The sequence below is a fragment of the Pipistrellus kuhlii genome, unplaced genomic scaffold, assembly GCF_014108245.1.
Source record: "Pipistrellus kuhlii isolate mPipKuh1 unplaced genomic scaffold, mPipKuh1.p scaffold_m20_p_5, whole genome shotgun sequence".
In the NCBI taxonomy this organism is placed as follows: domain Eukaryota; kingdom Metazoa; phylum Chordata; class Mammalia; order Chiroptera; family Vespertilionidae; genus Pipistrellus; species Pipistrellus kuhlii.
Window position 1 is genome coordinate 9,826,926 of NW_023425551.1, and position 14,667 is coordinate 9,841,592.

The following is a 14,667-nucleotide window of genomic DNA, read 5'->3' on the forward strand; positions in this document are numbered from 1 at the left end:
AAGAAGAGATGAGAAAAAAAAAACAAAACAAAGTTGAGGGTAATGTCAGAAAAGGAGCAGAGAGAGAGCTTCTCATTTTGAGAGGGATGCAGTTAGTGCTGAATATATCTGCCAAGGCATAGACGCATCAGGGAAAAATACTCTGACTTCAAGCTGAAAAAGGAATGGGAGTCATTACAAAGAACCAAAGTCCCCCTTACCTTTAATTCCTGGCCTCCTCTCAAATACTGGGTTAAATGATTGTCATATTAAAATTTTCTAAGGTGTCTACTAATATGAATGGTGAATAAAATACGTCTATAAGGAAAAGGAACAGCTTCATTTTCTTACAAAAAAAAAAAAATAAGTGGGGGGATAGCAGGTAGGCACAGACCATCTATGGAGCAGCCTACATGAATCACCTTTCCAGTGAAATTCTGTGTGCATTTCAATTAGGTTTAAATGTTAGAGCTCCATATAGAGAGAACAATATGTCTGCTTCTGATATCCCAATCACGTGCCATGGAAAAGATAACATAGACTTGGAAAAAACTTAAAGAAAAAGACAACTTTCTTCTTTTTTTGGGGAAAAAAAAAATCTGGCACATGTTGTCCGTGCGTTGAAGCTTTGTATTAGGTATCTTTTGCTCTCATCCTGCTCTGAGAAGCTGAATGGAAAAACTGATCCACTATTTTTAAAACTGGGAAACTAGAAAGTTACTGTTCAGGGCTTTTATGGATATATAACGAATGAGAAATAAATCCCGTCACATTCTTTAACTGCTGCCACCTCCCAGGAGTGGTGGCTCTAATTTAGCATGACCTGCTGTCAGTTCAGGAAATTTCTGCCCTGAGATTTTCCTAGCAGAGTTAAAATCAGTCATAGTCAGAAGCAGATAAAGATTGTTTTTGTGAGAGTGCCTGCAACAGCATTTAAATTCTATCTTTAAAAGTTGCAAAGGGCTTGGCTAATGATTTTCCATAATGTCATTTTTAAACTATTTTGGCATGTGCTATGAACAGTACATACATTTACTGTTCAAAAATTAATAAAAAGGCATTATACTTCTTGGAACAGAGTATCTTTGAGAAAGCAAAAATCCATCCTCGTACACTGACGTTATCCAGCTTATTAGGGGTGACAGACGTAGGCCTGGGTAGACTGTGGCCTGGCAGTAGATGAAGAGAGAAAAAGGAATTTGAAGCAGGCTGGGTCTCAGGCGAGATGATGATGTGGGTTCCAGGTGGAAGGAACACTGGGTGGGATTTGAAAAGGTCTCCATTCCTTTCCCCCAGCTGACTTAACAGTATGTTTTCCAAAGACATTCTTTTTGCACAGTTCTAGGCCTACCAAAAGGAAAGTTCCAGGATTCATCCTTTCTCCCTTCATTGTTCACCCCCGAATTCTGTAAGGCTATTCAAGAATATCCAGTGAAAAGGCAGAGGGAAATACATTTTGGGGTGGTGTTGTAAATGAGGTATGGATTCCTAACGTGATCAATTATCAGTTACATAGGGAGTAGACAAAGAAACAGGCATAGAATGGTCAATTCCCCATTATTGGAATAATGGGGACAACATGGACCAGGAAAGAGCACACGGGCAGACAGATAAATTACAATGGAAGCAAATGTAGTCAAATAGACTTAATTAAAAAATATTTAGGGCATGTCCAACATTTGAGAGCAAATATTCAAGCCCTGCATACATCACTTAACCATGTAAAAAATAAAAATTTAATTCAAAGACAGTAAATTTTTAATATTCTTTTTCATAAATAACATATAATGTTTACTGTTAAATAGTCTGAACTGAACTGTTTACATTGTATGTATCTATCCTTTTGACAATTATTGGAACAGGAGCTGAGTTAAGCAGAATGAAGAGTCCAGGCTTTCTTTCCTTTTTTACCTGAATTCTCCAGCTTCACAGCCACAATGGTAGCCTTTGCCTGGGATGGGTGGTGACCCTGAAATTCACTGAGAGATTGGACACAAGCCCTTTAGAGCAGGGGCTGAACCTGTCCCTTCACCATCCCCAGCGCCTAACACAGTACTCAGCATGTGGCAAAGGCTTCATAAACATTTGTTGTGTGAAAAGCATGAATGGTAGGTTGTTGTCCAGGAGGGAAGCTCTATAGTGATTGGTTCATAAACAAACTGAAAGATAGGACAAAAGAACAGAAGCAATGGAGAGCAAAATAACTCAAAACAAAGCTGATAAAGAAGTATATGGTTTGGCTCAGTGGATAGAGCATCAGCCCACAGACTGAAGGAAGGTTCTTGGGTTTGATTCTAGTCAAGAACATGTACCTTGGTTGCAGGCTCAGTCCCTGGCCCTGGCTGGGTATGTGCAGGAGGCAAACAAGTGATATGTCTCTCTAATATGAATGTTTCTCTGTCTCTCTTCCTCCCTTTACTCTCCCTAAAAATAAAAAATATCCCTGGATGAGGATTAACAAACAAAAACAATAATATGCCTTAAATTTGTGGGCAATTGGACTTCCAAATACCAATTCTCCAAATTAGCTAAACTTATCTGCATAGGTACAAATAGTGCTGGGCACCTTATCCCAAAAATAGAATGGAAAGAGAAAGAAGCTAATTTATTCAAACCATAAATTTTCTAGATTCACCCATTAAATGGAATCTTTTATCTCCTAGAGGAGAAATAAATGAGGAATGGAGAGGCTAAGAGTGTCACACTAGTGAGACTCCTCCACATGCAAGGCAACATGAAGAAGCCAAAGAGCCACCCTCCCACCTTCAACAGTGAGCACTGTCACAGAGCCGAATGGGGAGAGGCGGGAGCATGCTTGTTACATAAAATAGGCCCCATTTGTTACTTTCAGCCTCAGTCAGCAGTGCCTTAAAAAATGTAGACTTTTAATAATTTGTAGAAATTATAAAACTTCACAAATGTGTTGTCTCAGTGTTTGTCTCCACAAATTAGCAGTAGACAATCCCTAAATAATCAAGAGCTTAATCTAATTTCCCAAACTGCCTTTAAAGTTCAGCGACAAATCTTGAGTACATTACTGTCCCTCAATAGAAGCATCACTCATCACTAAACAAGGCCACTAATAGATTGACACACGAATTATGAGAAAATCCAAATGCCAATTTAAAATATTTTGAAGCTACCTGGAGATTTGTTAAACATGTTTGGCAAATAAATAAATAAGAACATAAATAAATAAATGAATAAATAAATAAATAAATAAATAAATCTGTTGGTTAATTCTGTATATAATGGTATTTTAATCCATAAAGTAAATCAGAAAAATATTCAAAACATGTAAATATAGATTTTTATTTTAGTCTTGGAAAACAGAACCTCACAAAAATCTCAATTTAACTGATTTTAAAGTCAAAAGTCTTAGAAACTTCATCACAACATAACTGAGTTACATCAGCCAAAAATTTACCCCAAATTATCAAATGATTTGAAAGCCATTGTGAGTGTGGTCAGTGTTATTAATTTAAGTTTAAGAAGAAAGTTTTACCCTATTTCATGTTTGATAATAGAATTTTTTCTAGTTCTATTTATCTAAAAACAGCTAATTTTTCAACTAGTGATAAATTATTAAAAGTTGTCAAATGAAATTATTAAAATAAAATGAAAGGATTACAAAATTATACCTACCAACCTGCAAAACTTAGAAAGTAAATGGGAGTGAGTGGTTTAAAAACAGTGTGGCTCAGTGGTTGAGTGTTCACCTATGAACTAGGAGGTCATGGTTCAATTCCCGGTTCAATTCATGCCTGGGTTATGGGCTGATGCAGGAGGTAACCGATCAATGATTCTCTCTCATCATTAATATTTCTATACCTCTCGCCCTCTCCCTCTCTGAAATCGTTAAAAAAAAAAATGTTAAAAAAGGAAGAGAAATAAGTTAAATCATCAGGCCTAAATATAGTATTTAAAGAATTAAGCTTGTCAGAGAATTGCTTTCTTCTTTCATTGTAGCTAAGTCGGTGGAAACTTCTGATAAAAATCACAGATTTATAAAAATTTATGAGTAATTATTATTATTTTTTGCTATTCTTCTTATGAAAAAATATGCAAAATAATTTAAGCAGTCTCAGAGTCCAGCTACTATTAGTTCTGATTAAATACAGGTCAATTGCAAACAGATATCCAGCACTTAGTTTTGTATTTACTTAAAGGAACACTCAGGGTGCCTTATCTTTTGTTTTTGCTTCTAGAATTGGTCATATACTTTGTGGGCAGCACACCTGGTTCTATAAGAAAATAGTTATTGGCATCCATTATTCTTTAATCCACGTGATCCCATGACACAAATAATGTGACATTATCTGTTCACACTCCTTGTTCTAACCCCATTGCCTCTTTCTTTTTACTGCCTACTAGCCAAGAGGACAACCAGTCATTTCAAGAGATAGCTTTAGATTCAAACTTGCAGGAGAGGAAAGATGAATAAAACGAAGAAACGTTTCTTATTACTTCCTTTTAAAAAATGATTTCATGAGTCAGGACAATCATTCTGCGTTTTGTGTAGCCACGTGAAAGATGAGCGTGAAAAAGCTGTCATCACGGTAAGAAGCTTTAGCCATTATTCAGTTAGAAGATAGTTGTAAACAACTTACACATATTCATTTAGTTTATATATTTGCAGACTTTGCTTTTCTTTGAATAACATTTCTTTGTCAAATAATATTTAAAAATTACTAAAATTATGTCATGCAATTAAACATACCTGTATAATTTAGTTGATTAAAGACACACAGATAAGTTTACATAATCAAAATGCATGGCTACTGAACTCATTAATCAGCTAACAGTGGAGTAATTAGTGGTAATTAGCTATCAATCTTTTTTTTCATGATGATGTACTAATTAAAATGTTAGCTTTAATTTGGAGCATAGGAAATATAAATTGAAAACTCCTTATTCTAACTGCAGATTGGTTTGCTTGTTGACATTTCAATGAGATGACCTACAGATCCTATGGGCATTTCCATCTTAAAGGTAAATAAAACTATTTATAAAACTATTTAAAACTACTTATTATTCTAAGTGTTAGAATAAATGGAAAATTAAATATTTAGATTATACATCTAATTTTTAAAAAAATAAAAGGAAAAAGCTTCTTCCAAAAAAAAAAAAAAAAAAACAACAACCAACAAAACAATAACCAACAACAAGATGAAAGGCAATCTACAAAATTGGAGAAAATATTTGTAAGTCATATATCAATAAGTAGCTAATACCCAAACAAAGAACTCATGCAACTTAATAGCAAAAATAAACAAAAAACAATAAAATCTGATGAAAAATATAGGTAGAGAAACTGAATAGACATGTTTTTTCAAAAAAGACATACAAATGACCAACAGGTAAATGAAAAGGTGTTCAACATCACTAATCATCAGGGAAATACAAATCAAAACCACATATCTCACAATGAGATGTAACTTCACACCTGTTAGAATGCCTATCCTATATAATAAAAGCCTAATATGCAAATTGTTCCCTCAACTGGGAGTTTGACCAGGGGATGGGGCCGCCCCAGTGGCAGGCAGCCAGGGGAGTGGTGGGGGGAAGGAGGTGACCCCAGCTGGCAGCCACTAGGGACCCTAGCCACACATGAATTTCATGCACTGGGCCTCTAGTCATAAACAAGACAAGAGATAACAAATGTTCTCAAGGATGTAGAGAAAAGGGGCTCCTAGTGCACAGTTGCTGGGAAGGTAAATTGGTGCAGCCACTGTGGATAACAGTATGGATGTTCTTCCAAAAAACTAGTATCATATGATCCAGCAATCACATAATTGGGTAAATATCCAAAGGGAATGAAAACATAATATCGAAGGGACATCAGCACTCCCGCGTTCATTGCAGCATTCCATACAACGAATGGCTAAAATATGGAAATAACCTATGAGCCCCTCAATGGATAAATATTTATACATATAAATGTTATTCAGTCACTTGGAAAGAAAATCCTGACATTTTTGACAACATGCATGATCCTTGAGGGCAATATGCAAGGTAAAATAAGCCAGATAAAGAAAGACTTAGACTGAATGGTATCCTTATATGTGGAATTTAAAGAAATAAACTCTTAGAAACAGAGAGAGGAAAAGTGGTTTCCATGGAGTGGGGGTTGGGGAAAATAGGAGAGGTTGGTGAAATAGTTCAACTATTAGGTGAATGTCTAAGGATCTAATGTAAAAAACATGGTGATTATAGTTGATAACACTGTATTGTATAATTGAAATTTGCTAAGGGAATAGAACTTAAATGTTCTCACAAAAAAAAAGTGAGGTGATGGATGTGTTAATTAACTAGATGGTGGGACTTCTATAACAATGTATACTATATCAAATAACCGCAATGTACACTTTATATACCTTACAATATTTTCACTTATATTTCAGTAAAGCTAGGAAAAGAAACAAAAACTCATTTCAACCTGCAAATTACTCTGTCAGCTGTCATCTTGATGAATATTTTAAAATACCCAAACAGATTTTTCAGCCCATCTCAAGGACTAAGGATCAAGTTACATTTATCTTGGTTAATAAACTCCTGTCTAACACAAAAATAGAACAAATCCCTGGGTGAAAGGGAGAAATGAAGGGACTGTTGATCTGTTATCATTGTAATTGATATGTATAATATAAACATGTGTGGGGAACTGGAAAGAGAAGAGAAAAAAAAGAACAACACTTAATTTTGTTGTATTTATTTGTGTTCTTATTTCAAGGGGTCCAAGGGGTGACTATCAGTGGGTTTGCAAGAGGTCTTTTACCTTGTTTGCCTGAAAGCCTATGATACTAAAGAGCTCAAGAACCGACTTCCCAGACAGGTTTCCTTAATCGCGTCTGCTTTAAGCAAAGTTACACCCAAATGTTCATATAAGACAAAGGTCTTATTTTTATGGAGAATTCCTCAGCCTCATGGACAACCCATTCCAGTGTTTAACAAGCATCATGAAATTCTGCCTTATTCTATAAGGTCATCTCCCCCCTCCTCCCTCCCTGCTCTGGGCTCTGATGAGATTGAGAACATCTGGTTTTCATTCCTAATATAATCACATTTCCTGCTCCAGAGTTCCTTTTGAAACGACCCTCAACCGTCTCTTCTTTAGGCTAAATTTTATGTCTGCACACTCTTCTTTAGGGTCCGGTCCACTTGTCCTCCTCTGGCCCCAGAGTCACTCCCCTCCAGCCCAGAGCGGGCCTGTGGGCTGAAAGGAGTAGAATTTCCACTTGACCTCTGCTGGGCTTTCCCAGGACCACCTTCTACACCTCTCTCAGGCAACTGCTCATTCAACGCACAACTCTCTCTCCATCCACTTGCTTTTCCTCTCTGTCCCAGGGGGAAAGAGCAGAGGAGACTGAGCTCTGGGAGTCAAGTGGCAGACAGCTGTGGTTTCAGCTTCCAGTGGTCACACAACCCCCGAGGGACGGGAAGGTCAAGGGAAGCATGCTGAACCGCAGGCTGTTCACGTGGCTCCGAGGAGGAGATGACCAACCCCTCATAAAACACTGTCTGCCTGAGTCTGCCGGACATGCCATTGGGACTGGCACTCTTATTGAAAACAGCAGGCGTGCGGCTGCTGCTTTTGACTTTAGCACTCAGCTTGGAATAACGTTTCCTTCCACAGAAAAGGCAGCACTGGGCCAGAAGAGCTCTCTGTCTGGTAGAAAACACAGAAACATTTCTCTTTATTTACTTTTTTTCAGGAAGTTCGTGTCTTATTTATTTCCTTTAAACTGGGCCAGCGCTTGACACTGCTGCACTCAAATGTTTTGTTATCTTCAGCAGAAAATATCTACGAATCCAATTCATCTTTTAATAATCTGAGTGCCCTGTTATTATAATTATTTTTTAAACCCAAATAACACAGGCATATACTAGTAGATCAGCAGTTCCATATTGTGTTATTGAATGGCAGCAACTGTCTTCCTCATCCCAACCCATTTTTCTTTCCCAGAAGCAACTTCTTTGTAGTCTTTTTGCTGTTTCCTTTGTTGTTGTTTTTTCCCTGTGTCCTTTAAATAATATACTTAGTGTTACAGTTTTTCAGTTTTAGTGGTTATATTTCTACTATGGAAAATGAAAATTTAGCTGGTGTCGTTCCACATCTTTCTCATTCACTTCTTGTTTCTCCAGCCTCTGAATATAGTGGCATCATAACTTTGGCTAAATAATAAGTATTTACATTATTATGAAGAGCATGTATAATGCTATTTATAGATAAACTATGTAGGATAACATATTATTACTCTTCTTTAATTGTTTGGTAGAATTCTCCAGTGAAGCTTTCTGGTCCTGGGCTTTTCTTTGTTGGGAGACTTTCCTTTATTGATTCAATTTCCATATTAGTTATAGGTCTGTTCAGATTTTGTATATCATGATGATTCATTCATTATAGGTTTTATGTTCCTAGGAATTTATGCATGCACCCCAACTGAAGAGTGGAACCCACAACCTAGGTATATACCCTGACTGGGAATCGAACCCACAGACTTTTTGGTGTATGGGACAGTGCTCCAAATAATTGAGCCATGTGAGGGGGTGAGGGTGGGGGCAATTTTGTTCATCTTTATTTAAAAAATAACTTTTAGTTTAGTTTATTTTTCTATTGTTTTTCTAGTCTTATTTCACTTGCTTTCTAATCTTCCTTTTATTAACTTGTGGTTTTGTTTATTCTTTTTCTATTTACCTGAGGTGTAAAATGAGGTTACTATTTGAGACCTTTCTTCTTTTTTAATACAGGTATTTACCACTATAAATTTCTTTTTTTAAACTATTTTTGCTGTGCCTCTTAAGTTTTGGTATATTTTTGGTTTTGTTTTTCTCAAGATATTTTCTAATTTCCTTTTTGATTTCTATATAACCCAATGGTTGTTCAGGAGTAAGCTATTTAATTTCCACATATTTGTAAATGTTTCAGTTTCCCTCCTGCTATTGATTTTTAGTTTGATTTCCTTGTGATTGAAAAAAAAAAAGTGGTATAGTTTCAATCTTACTAAATTTGTTAAGACTTTTTGGTGATTGAAAATGTTCTCTATACTGCATAATGTTCCTGGATAAGAATGTTTAAATGTTTTGTATATGTCTACGTAGGTCCAGGTGGTTTATTCTGTTGTTCAAGTACTTTTTTAATATTGATCTCTGTGTGGTTGTTTTATTTTTTATTGACTGTGGGTTACTGAAATCTCCTGCTAGTATAGTCATGCACTGCACAATGACATTTGGTCGACCACAAACTGCATATATGACATGAGTCCCATAATTTATAAAAGAGCTGAAAAATTCCTGTTGTGTAGTGATGTCATGATGCCACAGCACAACACATATGATGTGTTTGTGGTGATGCTGAATAAACAAATCGACTGTACTGTGAGTTGTATAAAAGTATAGCAAATACAGTTGTGTACACTACATGACACTTGGTGAGGACAATAAATAACTATTTTACTAGCTTATGTGTATTCACTATACTGTACTTTTGGTTGTTATTTTAGAGTACACTCTTTCTACTTATAAAAAAATGTTTCCTGTAATACAGTGTGGCATGTTATACCAGCAGCAGCTCAGCTTCACACTTCTAGTGTTTACGACATCTCTTGATTGCATCATTTTCTCTTGGGTTTCATTTAAATGTGTGCTGTTTGCATAGTAATATGCTGTATTGGTTTAGAAGCAACAAGGTAAATTATATAGCCTAGATGTGTAATAGGTTATACTATCTAGGTTTATGTAAGTATACTCCATGATGTTCACACAATGATGAAATCACTTAATGACATTATTAGAGGCACATCACTGTATTACTTTGCTATTCATTTCTCTCTTAAGTTCTGTCATCATTTGCTTCTTATATTTGGGTGCTCTAATGTTGGGTTCTATATATTTTTTGTAATTGCTCTATCTTATGATGAGTTGATCTTTTTATCATTATGTAATATCCTTGTTTGTGTCTAGTGAGAGTTTTTGACTTAAAGTCTATTTTGTTCTGATTTAAGTATGGCCACCTCTATTCTTTTGGATATTACTTGAATGGAATATCTTTTTCCATCCTTTCACTGTCAGTGTTTAGAGTCAAGCTGGACAGAAACTAGTCCCTCTTGTAGCTGCATTCCCCATCCCCACAACCAGCACCACCACCACCATAACCACGCCGAAGGTCTGAATGTTAGATGTACTAATTCTCTTTTCCTCCAGAGGAAGCTGGGAGTTGGACATTTCTTCCTCATGAAGATGAACTGTATCTTTGGGAGGAACTCTGGTAGTGAGTGCCATGAATTTTCTACCAGCTTTGGGACCACTGGTTTCAATCTTATTGGAGTGAATAAACTTTTAAAATGGTGTTTGGATTTTTCATAAAGGGCACTGGTCTGTGTATTGCTGTATCAGCATATCTATTTAGGAAAGAGGGTTTAGGGTTTTCTATTTTACCATCTTGCTGATATCCCCATTCAAAACATGATTAATTTTATAAATAATCAAGTCTTTCTAAAAGTCTAGCAGTCATTAGAACATGCTGGTATGTTATTAAAGGGGAGTTTTTTGTTTTGTTTTGTTTTTTATAAGAGCCAACTCCCAACTCTCCTTTCCCACATCTCTCTTCTCCAGCTCACACCGTGGTTGAACTTGAGGTTTGGATTACAAAGGGAAGTTCTAAAGGGAGAAGACCTTACAAGGAAATTTTAAGAGGTCCCACTGATATTTTTAGAGTATCTAAAAAGAGTCTCATGTGAGTAAGTTTTAAAATTTTGTGTATTTTCTTTTCCTCACCGCTCAGCCTTGGAGTTGGAAAACTATATTTCATATTAATAGTCTTACAGAATGAGTGTCAGAACCTTATGTCATAACTAGTCCAAATCACCTCAATTCCCCTGGCCTCTTTTAACAAATACCTTTTGCATAGAGAGATAAGTCCCAACTACAATTTTTTTTTTTTTAGCCGTCAACTTCCCATTGACCAATGGTTCCTTTTCTCATTTAATAAATCACTTCCATTCTCTACACAGTGGGAAACTTCCTGGTGCCTTTCCAACATAGTCGAAAATAGTCTGATGTTCTTAGCTACTCCCTGAATATTTGAATGAAGATATTAGAGAACCTGCAAAGTGTCTGTGTGCTGAACATGGAATCACCACAGTTGTCAGTTTGTCTGAGAGCCAAATAGAAGCAAACTGCAGTTGAAGAAAAATTATTCTGCTGGCCCAAAAGAAAGATGAGCCTATTTGGGTTCACACATTCCAGTCCTAAAGACCAGGCTCAGCTATATATGCATATATGTATATACATAGCATAGAGTATCAATAATAAGTTACTCATAAAAATTCTAAGCACTTAAAAAAAAAAAAGATGTCCTCCCTCTGGAATAGAGTATGTTAACATACTATATATCCCATATATCCCATTAATAAGTCTTGGAACTCTTATTTGTCTTACTTCCATTTTCTGAAGTAACTTATCTTATTCACCAGGCACAGTCATAAGAACTGACAAAACACAGAGTAGAACAAAATCTTAATTTAAGAAAAGATCAACAATGAGCAAGTCAATTTAAAATTCTCCTTCCTAAATAACTTTCCTTGGGTGAACAACTAAATGTAGCTTAGCAGACCATGATGCTATTGGGGTATATTTTTGGTCATAATGTTTTTGGTGGAAATTCATCCTAAGAGTAATTTGAGGAGTAATATCAGTAAACAATATTTAAGTGATATATACTGAGCATTTAAACTATTAAGTTACTGTTGTAACACACAGCATCTAATTGTGATGATCATAACACAGAGGAAGATGTTAAGTGACCAGCTAAAAGTCACACAGCCAGATAGGGACAGAGCTGAATTGAAATCCACTCTATAATAACCATTATCTTTCTCAGACTTAATTCTTAGTGCTCAGTGAGTACTAACACAGGCTGCTTGTTCCACAGCCTTAAATAATAAAGGCACATGACAGAAAAGAGCTAAATTATAATAACATCAACCTATTCTTATGATAAAGCAAATTAGCCATCACAAGACAGAAAAATCACTTTACATATGATATACCTTATGGAAATGTATTATGCATAAGTATATATTTCATTGTGAATCTATAAAAGGTTTCACTTTTTTGTCAATATACCTGCCTAAAGACTAAATTGAGTACATGGTACTTTCTTAGAACTCCAGCCAGAAAAAGGATAAGAGAGTTTATATGCTTTTCTTTCTTTCCTACCTGGCAAAAAGCCCAGGGTTTTTTTTTGTTACCATTCCATGGTAAACATTTGTCTCTCTAGTCACCCAAATTCATGATTCATTTGTTAGGGGCTTAGTGGGCACATTTTGGCCAGCAGCCAACCATGTGCCCACATCAAGCCTTGAGTGAGTTCTGTATGGTCTCCTTTTGACCATACAAGAGCATGAGCATGGGTTCCTAACTCAAAGCAGCTTAGCAATGAGATAGGTAGGTAGCACAGGCAAGGCCTAAGAGGCAGCTCACCCATGAATTACCTCAAGAGGCACACTCAGTCCTGAGCATGTCAGTGAACCACAGTTGCAGAGCAGGAGCCCTGTAGCTGCATTGTTTTATCATAGGACTTAAGAGCCGTCATGTGTGAAGCAAGTCTAGCATTACTCTACCACATGACAGCTGTGTACTTACCTCATTTCATCATGATTCATAATGGTCTTGTGAGCTATGCAGCCTCCTTATTGAAAATAGCCTCATCATTTAAAAATAAGTGAACCCTGCAATGGCTAGAGTGTGGAACTATGTAAAAGGAGGTCACAGTTCAATTTCAAGTCAGGATACATGCCCAGGTTGCAGGCTCAGTCCTCAGTAGAAGGTGTGCAGAAGGCAGCCAATCAGTGATTCTTCCTCATCATTGATGTTTCTATCTCTTTTTTCCTCTCCTATCCTCTCTGAAATCAATAAAAATATAAAATAAATAAAAATAAGGTGAACCTTCTATCAACCTAACCCAAAAATCTGAATAAAATGCCTGTCCTGTTGCCCTTCTCCACTACCTTTATCACACTTGTTGAAACTCAAGTTCATGCCTCCAAAGGAGTTATTGTGCAGAAAAACAACCACATAAAAATTAGAAAATAGCCAAAAATGTAAATGCTACCTGGCCAATAGTGGCTCAGTGGTTTGGGATTGACCTAGGAACAAAGAGGTCACCAGTTGGATTCCTGGTCAGAGCACATGCTGGGGTTGTGAGCTTGATACCCAAGAGGGAGTGTGCAGGAAGCAGCTGATCAATGATGTTTCTTTTTTCATTGATACTTCCATCACTCTATCATACCCTCTCTAAAAATCAATTAAAAAAACATTTTTAAAAGATCAGATAAAGCCACATATTTTTAAATTAAATTATATTTTTATTGATTTCAGAGAGAAAGGGAGAGGAAGAGATAGATAGAAACATGAGAGATTTCTAGTTCTCTATTTTCTTTCACTCAACAGGCAAAATATTCTCACGCACTTTTTTTTCTTAATGCTTATTGGAAGCATTAAGTTTATGTTCTCTAAGAGCATATTATTGGCAATGGGAATTAATCATATAAACTAGACTCTGCACATGTGTTTTTTTTCTCTATTTTCTATATTGCCATAATTCAATGTCTACAATTAAACATGACCCACAAAACATATAGCACTATGCAAAATATATTCAAGTGTAATTCTATGCATCAAGGTTTAACATGGTACTACTTACATTAATAATTATAAGACTATTTCAGTACACTTAGTTACTTTTGTTTTTTAGTTGATATATCTAGGAAAAACTGAGAGTAAAGATAGCAAATTTAAAGTAAAGGACACGGATTGTTACCTCAACTAAGGCACTGATGGCTTCCCTTGAGGAAGTTTATTTCTCTGAAACCGAATTTTCTCACTATAAAACTTGGGAGTTGACATGGAATTCTAGGTCCAGTCTGAATTCTGTAATTCTGATTTTATAGCTTCTTCTTCAAATGCCATCTAATGTCTACCCTTCTACTTAGGCACTACTTGGCCTGCTAATAATTACTATTATTGTATTTATTTAGAATATCTACTGAAAATGTTAAATGTCACATGATCATAAATTTTATCCAATATGGAAAATTGCTTCACAACACTTTATTATTCCTAAAATTTTTTATCTTCAAGTTAAGTAGGGGAAAAATTGTATATAGATGATTGTTCCATCTGAATAAAAAAGTAGAGTATGTTTTCTTTATATATGCTTTTTCTTTTTAAACTTCTTCAATACGTTTTATGCCCATTTTAAAGATTTCAATTTCATTAGGACATCATAGAGCTACCAAATAAGGCTTTCCATTTGACTAGAACTTGGGGTGGTGACCACACAATACAGCGTACAGATGATGTGTTGTGGAATTTTGCATCTGGAACCTGTATAATTTCCTTAACCAGTGACACCCCAATAAATTTAACAATAATGAATAAAAAGTATTTAAGCAGTAGCAGCCCTGTCTTTGAGAGCATTTAGTTAATTTTTAAAATGGAGTTTCTTTCATAACAACTCTCAAAGTAAAGGACGAGCACTTTCATTCAACTTCTCACAAAGGGAGATTACCAGTGTTGAGGAAAAGAAAATGGATTAAGATCTCGCTGTCACCTAGCAAATGGCCACCTTCAAAAAACATATGACTGGATTAAGTATAATTTTCTTGTTAATTGTAACTGCTAAAT